This window comes from Pinus tabuliformis, chromosome 6 (genome assembly GCF_031772625.1).
Source record: "Pinus tabuliformis cultivar Carrire ecotype Pingquan chromosome 6, CPIR1, whole genome shotgun sequence".
NCBI classification, from domain to species: domain Eukaryota; kingdom Viridiplantae; phylum Streptophyta; class Pinopsida; order Pinales; family Pinaceae; genus Pinus; species Pinus tabuliformis.
The window spans coordinates 605,221,198-605,237,894 of record NC_142292.1 but is presented as its reverse complement, the minus strand read 5'-3'; positions in this window follow the sequence as shown (position 1 = coordinate 605,237,894).

Below are 16,697 nucleotides of genomic sequence, written 5' to 3'. Positions count from 1 at the left end.
ATTAATCTTCCTTTCTTCTCCAGCTCCTGGTTCTTTTCCAGGAATTTCTTTTGTATCGGAAGGCTCGTCAGTACTCTTCTGCCCAGGCTCGCTTGACTTAGTTGTTGGTGTAGTTGCCAACAAGTCCAGAGGCAGAGTTTGCAACCTCTGCTCTCTGAGCCTATTGAATTCCACCAATGCTTCATCATTATATCTCATTCTAGCCAATGTTTTAACCTGAGACAAAGATTCTGCTGAAGAAAATAAATCATCAAATTGATCTTTTTCATGGTCAAACTTGGTGAGTTTGGCCTGTTCAAGCACATTGTAGGCAACCTTCCGGGGATCGAATTGCCTACTAGGGATGGTCGCAAGGTTGAGCATATTAATTTTGCCTGCCTCCTTCTCAACATGTTTCCAATCAAGTATGGTGTAAACACCACATCTTAAAGGGAATACGGGCCATAGCTGCTTTTTGGAAGTCCTAAGAGTTTTGGACGTTCCAACGGTTGTGATTTGGTAGGCTAATTCATGTGCCAACAGTTTATCGAGCACTAATGAGAGAACATGGGGTTTTGTGGCGTTGCCAAACACCCGTATATACGTGAATTTTCTTCCCCGAACCAATTCCCACTGCAGTCAAATCAATTTCGGCCTCCTCGGAAATTCTTGGGGCAGGCCTATCAAAGATAGCATAATAGATGGACAACATAAAACCATTATAGATTTGATATAAGTGGTCTTTGTAATGTGCCTTCCATAACATCTGATGGTAGATGTGAATTGGTTTTGGGTCCTGTGGCATCCACCTCCACCCGAGTATCGGGCATTCAGAATTAAAACAAAGCATATCCATGACATAAGCACCGTAATAGAAGGGAGGGATAGTCCAGGTAGTTTTGCGTGAATTGAATCTAAAATCAAGAATTGCAGAGGCTAATTTATCAAACAATATATTGGCCCAATCCATGATATAACTACTAGTTGCCGCTTCCATTAAAGGAACCATTTCGATATCAAATCCTGCAGAATCATGCATCCCCATATCCTACACATCATCGCCCAACGTGACAGTAAGGAGATGGTAAGGAATCCACGGAGTACTTACCCGATGACTCGTGTTTGTGCTTTGCTGGATTCTATCTCCACTATCTAATTGGGGCTGATTCCGTCTCATTTTCATCTGCGAATTTCTTTAGAAAAGCTTTGTTGTATTTCTTCTCCGGCTCGGGCAAATGGTACATTTTTCTCAAGTCGTCAGGCTGGAACGAACCGAAAACTCTTCCATCAACTGTGCAAAAGGTCCTATTAGAAATAGGAATTTGTTCAACCACCCATCTGACCACATCAGTGTAAGGGAGAATTTTCTCCCGAGCTGCTATCCTGTGTAGAAATGAGTCGGCCAAATCCTTTAGCGAAGCTTCTGATTTGCTGGTTGAGTCTACAGTCGCTTCTTCTTCTGTTTCCTCTGGTTCTTCAGCCTCAATCAGATTATAAATGCTTTGCCAACTGGTATTTCCCAGGCCGAGACATGTAGTGTCTGAAATCAATCCCTTCTTGCTTGGTCCTGGGTCACTGGTGGGCTGGATAGTAACTGCAGGGGCTGCTGCCGCAGCGGACCTCTTAGATTTCTTCCCCATTTGCTTAAAACTTGAAACTTCGGCGGAATTCTGCACAAGGAAGGAAGACCAGCGTGATACAAAGAAACAGATAGCAAGAGCCGATATGAAAGAGTATGAATAAAAAATCACGATAAAAATTGCCGCAGATAGAATCTAAGTGGAAAATCTCGGCATAACTTCTTCATTAATTGGTTGCTTCATCTGTCAGTGATGATAAGGGAGCTTTTAAATAATCCATAATAACGTATATTGATTCAAGCGTGGCTTATATTTTGGCGGTTAATCGCATTTGATGATTGGTGTTGTGAAAAGGAGGATTTATATAATAATCCAAAATATCGTTCAATCACTGAAGGTGATACAATGCATGCCAATCTTTATTATGTTTAGAAATACGCGCCCAGATTTAATGTATCGCAATCGGGGCAGGGCTTGGGTTCCTTTATTTGTGCCATTGTGAATCGCCGATCGCCGATAGTGATATGCCTTATCACGTCAGGGGGATGTGAGGGTGGCTCAATTAATGCAACACTTACAAATGCCGATTGCCGATAGTGATGCCTTTGTCGCATCGGAGGAATGGGGAATGCTTTATAGGTGATGTGCTTTGTCTTTCCTCGACATCTGATAGCGATTTCCCTTTTCGGATCGGAATTATTCAATGTGCCTTTACTTATGTTCCTTTTGTTATTGCGATATGCGATCTTGCGATCGCTTTATCGCAATAATAAAAGCTTTATAATTTGTTTTTTTTAAAAAGGCCCTTTTCTCATTGTTTTCAAAAGGGAAATCATATTTCAATTGGACTTTTTATGAGGGTTTTTTCCTAATAATAAGTAAATACCAATTTATTCACATATCTATGTTCAAAAGGGACCCATTTCCTAATATGATTTCAAAGAAAAAATTTATGAAATGGGGGGTTGTTGTACAGCACAACAATTGGCGATTCACTGGAAGAAACAATTATCTCTAGGAAAAGTTAAAATACTTAAGCTTTTAAATCTGAAAATCTTATCTGAGTGAAAGAATCTAATATAATTAGAGCAACATAAATTCTGAATGTAATGGTAACTATCTCTGCTATTCTCTTCTCATGTTATAATTAAATACATTCTGTGTTTCAAACTAGCCTTGATTGGTTGCTAATGATAAAACAAAAACTTCTCCAACTTAGCTTTATAATAACTCCTTTGCCATAGGTAGAGCCTCTGCTGCCAGCAAACGTCTATAGTTTTGACAGGGATACCTTTTAGCCATTTGATCGTTCATTATCCCATCCATTTCAGAGTATTATTAAAAAGAATGAATCCAGAAATATGTTTTCATATTTTTGTATCATTTTCCTTTTTCTTCATTTTGTAAGATAAAAAGCCATTGTCCTGGTTTGGTAGCCAACGGTTTGACAATGCCATTCACTGGTAATAATTTAACTGAACAAGCTGGGTCGTGATGAGACTCCTTGTCTTATAATTATAAGCCATTACCCTGTTTTGGTATGCAGTATTGGTAATGTCAGTTGAACTATTTCCCTATGATCATGGTAAGCAGGCTTGTGATAAGACCTCTTATCTTTTACCTCAAGTATATTTTAGAATTACACTCTGAGTAATTATAACTCTTGATGAATGGGATGAACAATGGATGATAGGATAAGAGTTAAAGATGCTAAGATTGAATCAGTATCCATTTTGTATTGATAACCGTTTCGAGGCTGCTTAAAAACATTAAAATGGTTTAGAGTGTTTCTAATCTTTGAGAAGAGTTTACAGAAATAAAATGGGGTTTCAGAATCTAAATATACCTAATTTCCTAGAAATATTCCTTTCATTTAAGGTTTCCATTTTAAAAGCAAATATCATAGCCATTTCTTTTGAGAAACTTTTCAATATAGTAAAGACCAATGGAAGGCTAACTTTATTCTTCTAACATCTAAAATCTGAGCTATGTACAAAGTTTTAGCTGGAAATTGAATATTTACAAAGGGAGAAGGGGTTACCTTCTCAATTAAAGAATTTTTTCAAGATGAGGCCGTTAACAGGAAGAGAATCTCTCTTTCCTGATAGATCTTGCAAAATGAAAGTAGAAGGGCCTATCTTCTCATTGATTTGAAATGGTCCAAGCCACATTTTCTGGAACTTTGTGTGTTTTCCTTTATCCTCATGGGCTTTGTCCCATTTCAAAACTAGATCACCAACTTGCAATTGTTTTGAACTGGTTGAAGTTGTATCAAAGGATGACTTGATAATTTGCTGATGTTTTGCATGTAGAATCCTGGCTTTTTCCCTTTCTTCTTCTAATTTCAAAATTTGATCGTGTCTTAGTTGAATAGAAGATGAGGGACTTTCTTCGATAAACTGCACTAAGGCTAAAGATGGAAGCACTAAGTTAGCTGGTATGACAGCTTCCTTTCCATACACTAGATTGAATGGAGAAGTGCCTATAGAGGTTTTCTGAGTTATTCTGTCAGCCCAAAGTGCAAATATCAAAGATTTATGCCAGTTCTTATGATTCTGTTCAATAGTTAGCTTAAAAATTATAATAAGGTTTTTATTGGTGGATTCTGCCAACCAATTACCCTGAGGGTAGTAATTTGCAGAATACCTCATTTTAAATCCCCTTTTGATAGCGAACTCAAACATAGAATTTCCAGAGAAATAAGATGCATTATCAAAAACAAGAGCATTTGGGACACCAAACCTAGTAATGATGAATTGATCTATGAATTCCATAATTGCCTCGGAATTTGTTGTCTTTAAAGGAATCGCTTCAACCCACTTAGTAAAGTAATCAGTGGCAGTAAGGATATACTTATGCTATTTAGATGAGTGTGGAGTAATTTCTCCAATGATGTCCAATCCCCATTGCTCAAATGGTTGCTCAATGTTGACTGGTTGCAAAGGGAAAGCTGGCTTTCTTTGTCTTCCACTGGAGGTTTGATAGCTTTGACATTTCCTTACATATTCATGAGTATCTCTGAACAAGGTGGGCCAATAGTATCCAGCATGAATGATTTTGTGAGCTGTGGTGTCAGCTCCAAAATGTCCTCCTGCTGGTCCATCATGAAGTTCCTACAAAACCTTTTGTGCTTCAGGTTTTTCTAAGAATCTTAATAAAATTGAATCATAATTTCGCCTAAACAATATGCCATCTATAATTGTAAAGTTTTTTTCTTTCAATCTAATGGCACATTTTTTTTATAGGAGAGATTGGAAGGAGCATACCCATTTCTTAGATAGAAAATCATATCTGTATACTGTGATTCAAAACCTATGGTACTTATCTGATTGATTTCTTCAGTATCTTCTGTATTTTCAGGTTCTTGAATGTTGGATGTTCCTGCTAACATCCTACAAAAACCTTGGCCTTTGACAATCTTTGCTGGCTTGATTTCCAAGTCATATTCTTGTAATGCTGTGACCCAATTTGCTCTCTTTTCTTCTAATTCCCTTTGAACCAGTAATTGTCTTACTGTCGAGAAAGGAACTATAACTTTTGTATGAGCTTTTAAGAGGAAGGGCCTATAGTGTTTTATGGCTTTGTAGATAGCAAAGGCTTGTTTTTCAACTTCTGAATAATTCAGTTCAGCACCTTGAAGATTTGAGCTGTAAAACGAAATTGGTGCTTCCAAATTTTGATCATTGATTTGAGTCAATACTACTGCATATGATGAAACGGATGTGAGGGTATATAGTATGAAATGATTAGAAAAATTGGGAGTGCTTAAAGCAGGGGCATTAATTATTGATTGCTTGATGGAATCGAATGCCTCCTTTTCTGCAGATCCCCATTTAAACACTGAATTTTTCTTAATCATTATTTGCAATGGTAAAATAATCTGGGAAAAATATGGAACAAAATGTTTAACAAAGTTAATCTGACCCAAAAATGACTGCATGGATTTTTTATTATGGGGAAATGGAATTTCAGAAATCTCTTTAATTCTGTCTGGATCAATATAGATACCATCTTTTGAAATAATGAAGCCTAAAAGTTTTCCTTGATTAAGGGCAAAAAAGGACTTCTTTGGATTAAGAGAGATACCATATTTTCTACACCGTTCAAAGATTTGTTTTAAATCATGTACGTGATTAGAGCTTTTCTTGGAAAATACAGTAATATCATCTAAATAGACAACTACTGATTTATTAAGCAATCCTTTGAATGCTATGTCCATGGCTCTCTGAAATGTGGCTCCTGCATTGATGAGTCCAAAAGGCATCTTTTGGTAGGCATAAGTTCCCCACTTAGTTCTGAAGGTCATTTTAAGCTTGTCATCAGGATGAACCAGTATTTGGTTATATCCTGAAAAATCGTCTAAAAAGGACATTAGTTCTGAACCAGCTACTGAATGTAATGTTTGCTCCATAGTAGGTAAAGGGAAGTTATCCTTTTGACTTGCCTTGTGAAGATTTCTAAAATCAATGCAAATCCTGATATCACCATTTTTCTTCTGAACAGGCACCATGTTGGAAACCCAGCTTGAATGTCTCACCGGAAAAATTATCTTAGCCTTTAAGAGTTTATTTAATTAAGCCTTTATTTGACTCTCAAGGTTAGGATGAATATTTCTTAACTTCTGTTGCACTGGTTTTTGTTCAGAAAGCATTGGAATAGTATGTTGAATAATTGATGTATCATATGTTTTCAAATCATCATATTTCCAAGCGAAGACATACTTGTTTTTTGTTAACAACTTAATGAATGTTGTTCTTTCTTCTATAGAAAGTCATAGTCCCAAATTGATGTTTTGAGGGTTCTCATTAGTACCTAGGTTTATCAATTCAAATCTTAAAGTGGAACTCTAGATTTTTGAATTGGTCACCTGTTTAAACCTGTCTTTAATATCATAAAGATCTTCAAGCTTGACCACTGGTTTTGGTATTGAGTTTCCCTCTTGCTTTTCCTTCATCTGAAGGTCATGATCGCTTTCATCAATGATTTGGCCATCATAGGACTTGTCGGAAGTCAAGAAGCTTAAAATGTCTTCATCATGATTGAAAACTCTCCAATTGGTGACATTATCGGGGATCGATGGTCTAAAAATTAACTCTACTGAAAATCTATCTGGGCTATAATCTTCGGATGGTAGGAGTCTGGAAGCAACATTAGCTAACAGGTCTGTTGCTGCATTCTGGGACCTAGGGATGGGAGAAATATTGAATGCTAAAAATTGAGAGGTGAGTTCCTGTACCAGAGACTGATAGTGTTTGAGATGAAGAGAGAGGTAATGAATTGTATTTCTCACCTATTTAATAACAATCTATGAATCACCAAACACTTTCAAATATTGAACCTTGAGGCCAATCGCTTTGTAGAGTCCTTGGACTAGGGCCTCATATTCAGCTGTATTGTTTGTGCATTCAAATTCCAATCTGCATGATAACATAGTTTTTTCTCCCTGAGGGCTAACCAAAATACATCCTGCTCCCGAGCCTTCACTAGACTTAGACCCGTCAAAATATAGTGACCAAAATAAAGAATTATCAACAATTTTATTTACAGTTTCCTTAGTAATATTAAAACATCTTGACCTATCTGTTTGTGAAAAAATTTCGATCTGAGATGTGAAATTATTAACTGGGAAAGGAGATGGTTGGGCAGTGAAGTTGCCAAAGAATGATTCAGATGAATAATTCCCCAAGATATTGTTATTAAATGCTATTGGTTGGTTTTCTTGTTCAAACTCGGTAACTGTATGAGTCATGTGTTTCTCCCAATCAATCTTGTTCTGATTCGGTTTTCCTTTATAAGGTAACCACATATGAGACCAATCAGTGGAAATATAACCGTGGAGTTTTTCAGACCAATCTCTACTTAAAATCAACCCATAAAATTCAGGTATATCAGCGATCAAAATATCAATTCTTTGAACTACTCTAGGATCAGCCGATAATCTGATAGTTACTGAGTTGATTTCCCCTAAAACCTGGACCTTAGTTCTATCCAACTGTACAATATGAATTGCAGACTTTTGGGGTTCAATGTTTAGTTTGGAACAAACTGAAGCTGGCATTATATTAGAGGAAGCCCCTGAGTCAATCAAACAGTTGTGTAGGTTTCTATTATAGATCTCATAGGTTAAGAGGAAAGGTGGAGTATGAGAATTTGATTTATCCCCAATTAAGATTGCATCAGTAGCTTCCACTCTACCAGAAGGCGGTTGGCTTGAATCATTAGCAGCTTTGGACAATACAGCATTGGGAAGAGGTGAAGAAGGAATGGAATTTAACTCTTTAAGAAGTAACTTCTGCTAATGTTTGAGTTTGCTAAGTTCAAACATAGTAATATTCGCCTTAGTCTTCTTCATGTCTTCGATAGTATTGTAGTCCATAGAATCTGATACTACCAATGTCTTAGATGTTGAAGGTAGATTTGAAGATGATGGTTGATTTTGGGATGGTGTTGCTAAAGCTTTACTTGTAGGAATCTTTTCTTTGGTAGTAGAGGAACCTGCATTCCTTTTCTTCGAAGTTGTCTGGACAGGTTTAGGAGTGCCTTTACTCTTGGTAGTCATGGGGAAAGCTTCTTGTTCGTTTTCCGTATCGGAAGTGGGCAAAATAAAATCCCACATCCCATGGCATTTGACAGTCTCTTCTTCTTCGGGTTCCTCGGATGTCAAGACTGTTTCATCTTCTTCTTCTTCTTCAAGATCTGAATCGACATTGGATATAACATTTGGTGGTTTTGATTCAGTTTTCTTGAAATTCCTAAATGGCCTTTTTGTTGAGGTTTCTGCTACTTGCTTTTTGATTTCGACCATTTCATTTGACATAGTCTTGAGGACTTTTTGTAAACCTTCCATATCATATGGATCTTTAGGAGTTTTCTTCTTTGAATCATCTTTGAAAGAAACTTTTTTGGATTTTCTATCTTCAAGAGCAGCTTTCTTTTCTAGAGCATTAATACGTTTCTCCACAACAAGTGCTTCTTTCATGTTTTCAGCTAAAGTTGGTTTTGCAGCCCTATCTATGAAGATAGCTATATTGGAGGGTAGGGCAGTTATATACCATTCGCTTCTAATTTTCTCACTTGGTTTGGAGGCCGTTGGAATCTTATTCAAGAGTTTATTGAATCGTGAGTTAAATTCTTTAATCGGTTCCTTATGCTCTATCCTATGATTGGAGATATCATTGATTAATGTGGCTAAAGACCTATCATCACCATACTTAGTAAGAAACTGTTCTTGGCAAATGTTCCAACTAGTAATGGATCCAGAGGGCAGGGAAAAATACCAAGATCCCGCTGATCCTTGCAAAGTAGAAGGGAAAAGCCTAACGACAACATCTTCCTCTGTTACTCCTTTCAGATTAACTGATAACATGAAATTATTAATATGTTCTTCAGCTTGTGTTCCAGCATCTGGATTAAACTTGGGTAACCATTTTTCAGGAGAATCAGGAAATGCATGTAATGGTGCAGGCATATTGACCACACCGGGACTATTCCATGGATCTGCCATTGAAACACCAGTAGTGGATGATATTGCTGATGAAATTCCAGATGTTTGGGAAGGAATTGATATTGAGGATTGAGCAGGTTGGGATGTTGAAGTTCCTGATCCCTGATGAACAACAATATGTAATGAGGGAGTGGATGGCTAACTTCGCACTGGGGATGATGAGATGGAGGATGTGGATGAGAATGCTTCACTGTCAGATCCTTCAGTGTTCTTCTTTGCCCTTTTCCTTTTAGGTAAGGGCAACTCAGTAGGTTTGATACCGAGCTTTCCGCTCTGAAGTCTGGTGAGAGGATGAGGTAGATTGAATTGCGAAGTCTCACTGCCTTGAGATACCTCAGATTTCTGTGGTGATATCGAGAAGCCTTGAAGTTTATGGATGAGTAACTGAACTTCAGGGGACTCAGGACTTAATCATTCTGGAGTATTGTGGGCTTGAGCAGTGGTAGTTGATTCCTCTCCTTCTCGCTTGGATACTGGAGAACCAGCGTGCAAATGGGAAGTACAAGGTGATGTGGAGGGAGATTTACTCTCAGAATGGATTGTAGGTTTGGGTTTGCTTGCCATTCACAGTTCATGCCCTCCTTCTAGCGCCAAAAATGTTGAGGCCTCGAAAATCGCTGCATCAACATCGGGGATAACCACCTGGTCCGGACCTTAAAGGCAGCTCCTTTTCCATTTGGTATGGTGGCTCCGATTGGATATAATGGGACCAGTTTCCCAATGATTGGTAAATGGGATGAATAAATGATTGATTTTCTAATATCTAACGATGATGGATGAATGATCTAATTTAAAAGTAAAATATAAACAACTATTCTATCCCGGGAAATTGCTGCTTTTAGTGTAACTTTGGATGGTCTTCATTCACAAACAGGCATATAGATGACCTTTGTTGGTAAGTAAAGATGTTTATTCATATGATAATTACTAAGCCCAAATAGTTGAACAAAGCAATCAAGCAAACATTATTACACTATTTCTCATTTATATCATAGACATAGACATGAGTGAAAGGATAACAGTCCTCGGACATCCAATAGTGAAAAGTACAAGGCTTGTTGTTAAAGCACATATATATATATTCAATGATAGAAAAATTTAAACGAATGCAAATTCATATAAAAATGACAGAAGAGCATAGATAATAGTACCATATGTTTATTCGAGTCACTCCCAATATCAATCGCATTCACATTCCTTTTTCCAACTTAGAAAACACTTCCACAAGAGGCAATAGTGCACAGATTATCAAAGCTTTCTTTGTCAAAAATTAGAATACTGGCCCAGTCTTTATAAAAAAAATAGATCAGAAGCATAATAGTGTGACTTCCTGATTTGAGTTTATACAAAAACTGAGGACCCTTTCCAAATGCATGAAAGGGCCTATAAATACTAATTAAGCTAACTAATTACAAAATAAAACTGCTAATAAATTGGTACAAATATGCTATGAAGATCTCCTAAAAATCGGCTTGTCTTCAGTCGGCAGCATGATTCATTGCTTCGAATGATCTCCCTTCGGCTTGAGCTGGCAGATTTCTAACATTGATTGCAACTCTGGGGGGTAGCCTAGGCGAGAATTCAGTTGAGCTGAGTATGTGGCATCTTGTATCTTGGGGATCATGCAACTGATAGCATCAGTTAAACACTTGAGCACGGCCCTTTGACTGTATGGCTTGATTAGGAAAAACCAAAAGGTATCCCAAGTAAGACTTTGGATGCCAGCGATTAATCTTCCTTTCTTTTCCATCTCCTGGTTCTTTTTCAGGAATTTCTTTTGTAGTGGGAGGCACATCAGTACTCTTCTGCCCAGGCTCGCTTGACTTAGTTGTTGGTGTAGTGGCCAACAAGTCCAGAGGTAGAGTTTGCAACCTCTGCTCTCTGAGCCTATTGAATTCCACCAGTGCTTCATCATTATATCTCATTCTAGCCAATGTTTTAACCTGAGACAAAGATTCTGCTGAAGAAAATAAATCATCAAATTGATCTTTTTCATGGTCAAACTTGGTGAGTTTGGCCTGTTCAAGCACATTGTAGGCAACCTTTCGGGGATCGAATTTCCTACTAGGGATGGTCACAAGCTTGAGCATATTAATTTTTCCTGCCTCCTTCTCAGCATGTTTCCAATCGGGTATGGTGTAAACACCACATCTTAAAGGGAATACGGGCCATAGCTGCTTTTTGGAAGTCCTAAGAGTTTTGGACGTTCCAGCGGTTGTGATTTGGTAGGCTAATTCACGTCCCAACAGTTTATCGAGCACATATAATGGAGAACATGGGGTTTTGTGGCGCTGCCAAACACCCGTATATACATGAATTTTTCTTCCCCAAACCAATTCCCACTGCAGTCAAATCAATTTCGGCCTCCTCGGAAATTCTTGGGGCAGGCCTATTAAAGATAGCATAATAGATGGGCAACATAAAACCATTACAGATTTGATATAAGTGGTCTTTGTAATGTGCCTTCCATAACATCTGATGGTAGATGTGAATTGGTTTGGGGTCCTGTGGCGTCCACCTCCACCCGAGTATAGGGTATTCAGAATTAAAACAAAGCATATCCATGACATAAGCACTGTAATATAAGGGAGGGATAGTCCGGGTAGTTTTGCGTGAATTGAATCTAAAATCAAGAATTGCAGAGGCTAATTTATCACACAATATATTGGCCCAATCCATGATATAACTACTAGTTGCCGCTTCCATTAAAGGAACCATTTCGATATCAAATCTTGCAGAATCATGCATCCCCCATATCCTACACATCATCACCCCAGCGTAACAGTAAGGAGATGCTAAGGAATCCACGGAGTACTTACCCGATGACTCGTGTTTGTGCTTTGCTGGATTCTATCTCCACTGTCTAATTGGGGCTGATTCCGTCTCATTTTCATCTGCGAATTTCTTTAGAAAAGCTTTGTTGTATTTCTTCTCCGGCTCGGGCAAATGGTACATTTTTCTCAATTTGTCAAGCTGGAACGAACCGAAAACTCTTCCATCAACTGTGCAAAAGGTCCTATTAGAAACAGGAATTTGTTCAACCACCCATCTGACCACATCAGTGTAAGGGAGAATTTTCTCCCGAGCTGCTATCTTGTGTAGAAACGAGTCGGCCAAATCCTTTAGCGAAGCTTCTGATTTGCTGGTTGAGTCTGCAGTTGCTTCTTCTTCTGTTTCCTCTGGTTCTTCAGCCTCAATCAGATTATAAATGCTTTGCCAACTGGTATTTCCCAGGCCAAGACATGTAGTGTCTGAAATCAATCCCTTCTTGCTTGGTCCTGGGTCACTGGTGGGCTGGATAGTAACTGCAGGGGCTGCTGCCGCAACGAACCTCTTAGATTTCTTCCCCATTTTCTTAAAACTTGAAACTTCGGCGGAATTCTGCACAAGGAAGACCAGCGTGATACAAAGAAACAGATAGCAAGAGCCGATATGAAAGAGTATGAATAAAAAATCACGATAAAAATTGCCGCAGATAGAATCTAAGTGGAAAATCTCAGCACAACTTCTTCGTTAATTAGCCGCTTCATCTGTCAGTGATGATAAGGGAGCTTTTAATAATCCATCATAACGTAAATTGATTCAAGCGTGGCTTATATTTTGGCGGTTAATCGCATTTTATGATTGGCGTCGTCAAAAGGAGGATTTATATAATAATCCAAAATATCGTTCAATCACCGAAGGTGATACAGTGCATGCCAATCTTTATTATGTTTAGAAATACGCGCCCATATTTAATGTATCGCAATCAAGGTAGGCCTTGGGTTCCTTTATTTGTGCCATTGTGAATCGCCGATCACCAATAGCGATACGCCTCATCGCGTTAGGGGATTTGAGGGTGGCTCAATTAACACAACACTTACCAATGTCGATTGCTGATAGCGATGCCTTTATCGCATCGGAGGAATGGGGAATGCTTTATAGGTGATGTGCTTTGTCTTTCCCCGATATCCGATAGCGATTTCCCTTTTCGGATCGGAATTATTCAATGTGCCTTTACTTATGTTCCTTTTGTTATTGCGATATGCGATCTTGCGATCGCTTTATCGCAATAATAAAAGCTTTATAATTTGTTTTTTTAAAAAGGCCCTTTTCTCATTGTTTTCAAAAGGGAAATCATATTTCAATTGGACTTTTTATGAGGGTTTTTTCCTAATAATAAGTAAATACCAATTTATTCACATATCTATGTTTAAAAGGGACCCATTTCCTATTATGATTTCAAAGAAAAATTTTATGAAATGGGGGGTTGTTGTACAACACAACAGTTAGTAAAATCATTTTTCATCCCATGTTCATCCATTTTAAGGCACTCTCAAGTCTAAGAACAAGTGGGAGCATCCCCTTACAACCATCACATGAAAACTAAGTTTTCCAGTAGCCCCTTAGGGCCATCACATGAAAACTATGTTTCTAGAAAAGAAAGTTAAGAAAAAAACTATTGGTAATAAAGATGAACAACACCAAACTATCAAACCCTAATAAAATTAATTGTTTCTATTCTTTTTGTTGCTCAAATGATACCTGAGCAAGTTCATCTTAGCAACCATCAAATTCCATTGATATATATAGCATTAATATAATCACCCCCATCACTTTGTTTACATCTTATGAACAACCTATACAATTATTAAGTGTATTTTTGTACCATCATTTCCTTTTGCTTCATGTTTTTTAACTTTCTGGACAGATTCAACAAATAGTCCATAGGAAGACTTGTATTAAACAACAGCCATGAGAACATAATTTATAATGTTTCTCCAATATGAGAATGAATCTTATTTAGACTTCTAATGTTTCTCCACAAGTAGCAATGATTTATAAATGAGGATTGCTTCTCTTATTTATATGAGAGATCAAGCAACGTCCTTATCCATTGGTAGCTCCAAAAACATAAAAAATATATTTATCTCTCACAAGCCCTAGATACAAGTGAATAGTAAAATGAATCAAATGTGTTTCATAATATCGAATAGTAAAATCTATAATGGATTGATTTTGACCTCTTTAGGACACAAAAAAATGATGTAAATAAGGCCAAAATTGAGGCAGATCTAGGGCCTAAGCTTTGCCTATATGTTTGTCAATGTTTGACTCAATAAATCAGCTCTCAAATTTGTTTTAGTACTCTGTTTTATTGTAGGTTTTAGTTCCATTTTAGGAATCCACTGATAGTACATTTTGAATCAATTTGTTTCATCCCAATAGTAAGATTTCTTAATCTTTTAGAAAGAGGAGGAATGACCTGTTGTGGAGTTTTGTGAACCCAACGTTTCGGACTACAAAGTGAGTCCATCATCAGGGGATGCGACAATAGATAATCTTTAACATTAATGATGTATCCCAGAGCTATGATTATTAATATATATATATGAGAGTTATTAAGAATGTGAGAAATTAGGTCGGTATTTTTATTATTTATTAATTTATTTTAATTTAATTATTTTTTTAATTTATTATTATTTATTATTTATTTATTTTAATTTAATTATTTCTTAATCTTTTTTGGAGCTTTAAATTGAAAGTGCATACCTTGCTTCCTTTATCTTTGTTTAATAATAAACTAATATGCTTGTGGAATTTTACTTACTTTTTCATTTATTTATATAAAAACACACATGAAGTTGTTTTATAAAATTGTTATCCATAAAGAGAAATTTTTCATTGGCATGGTCAAGTGTTGAGAAGGTTGTGCATTTGTTGAAATATGTACTGAAATTGGGGATTATGAAATCATTAAATACCCTTATGATTTTATCCAGGATAGATTAACTTTAAATCTAAAACAAGAGAAAAAATTGAAAGTTTATACAACACTTTTAGGAATCAAGAGGAAACTAGGCACATTTTATGTGGAAACAAAGGGTTCAAATGTAGTGGAAAGAACACCAAGCTTTGAAAACATTGAAGAGAATGTGGCGGGACCTATGCATAAACAACCAAGTGTTGAAAATATATATCTTTTAGTCGAACAAGTCATACTTGTTGATCCTAGTTTATTGGCATCTTGGGAAAAAAAAGTGAAAAGTTTAATGGAAGAGTTTGCCAATGAGAAACTTACTCTCAAATTATATTCATAAAAGGGAGAATCTAAAATAAAGATCCATTGCAAAATTTGTGGCATTGATTATGGAACAGGTGATGTATCTTTGGCAGTGTGAACAATGCGCAATTTCAAAAACAGTCATGAAAATAGGGGCCCATCAACAACGCCTTTCAATGCCAACTAGTAGTGAAATTCCTTCATGTAACAAAGTACAATAGACAATGGTGGTTGGAGATCAATTTCATATTGATCAAGCAATGAAACTTCTAGATGATTTCAACAAGACACAAGAGCCTAATGTGTTCAAGGTGGTGGAAGCAACACTTGTAGACTATAAGGACATGAAAAAAGTGAGAGTGAAATGTACACAATGTAATAAATGGTTTTGTTTAGTGCCAACAAGTGGTAATATTGTCAGTTCTCTATATGAACACATGAAGTCAAACAAAAACACACTACTACTACTACAAATGAGGCTTCACATGAGGAGATTGCGTTGAGGAGTGGCACAATCAGGAGACCCAAGCAACCTACCAATGATAAGTCCCAATAAAGTTTGACTAGGTTCTTGTTGGGTTATGTTATATTCTTTCCACGACTAGCCCACATAGTTAACCGGGGGTTAGAAGGGGGGCGGAGCCCCCCCTTCGTTGCACCGATTGCGTAGTAGGGGGAGACACAGGGGGTTTGAAGGGTGCAAGTAACCCCACTCTATGGGGTTCGGGGCAGCGCCCCGGAAAATTTTTGTTTTGGACCCTATATTATGTTGGGCGGACCTACCTATGGTTTTGTGCATGTTTTTCGCACATGGTTTTGGACGCGATGGTTTTCGGTCCATGGTTTTGGATGCGATGGTTTTCGATCCATGGTATTGGATGCTTCGGCATGTATAAATATGTATTGTAACATTGAAAGGAACATAATGAAAAATCAATCTGGTAGTCACAGTTTTGGGATCCAGGGGAAAATATCTGTGTATATGTGTTTTATGTCTTATGCTCTCGCATTCTTTATTTTCTGTGTTTTAGAATTCTTATGCAGGTAATTTATGTACGGGGTTCAAACCTACAATTCTTGGTCCCATAAACACCATTAGTATTACATAGGGGTTATACAAGTGCAAATCCTTTTACTTTAGGTGTGGTAATTAACATTTTAGACTAAACTTGAATATGAATTTATATATTATTTTATTTATCTTTGTTGGACACGGATTGTCATTGATGTCAATATGGCAATATTCGAGGAGTAGATAGAGATGAGAGGAGTAGACAGAGCCAAAGAAGAGGAGCACACAGAGCAATCGAAGCAGATGGAGACGAGAGGAGCAAATATACCGCAGATAACGCTATCAGGAGCCATCGGGAGCCATATAGGCCACAAAATCTTATTGGATGCTAGCGATTACACTATTAGAAGCTTATCAGGCCTATAAAGCCCATATATGCATTTAATACATTATCGGAGGAGAAACCATATAAATATGCATTAACGTAAACGGAGGCGGAATACTATGAATCCCCGGAAAATACACTATCAAAGTTGTGCAAATGGATGGCAGATACAGCATGACGGGCAGATCCAATGG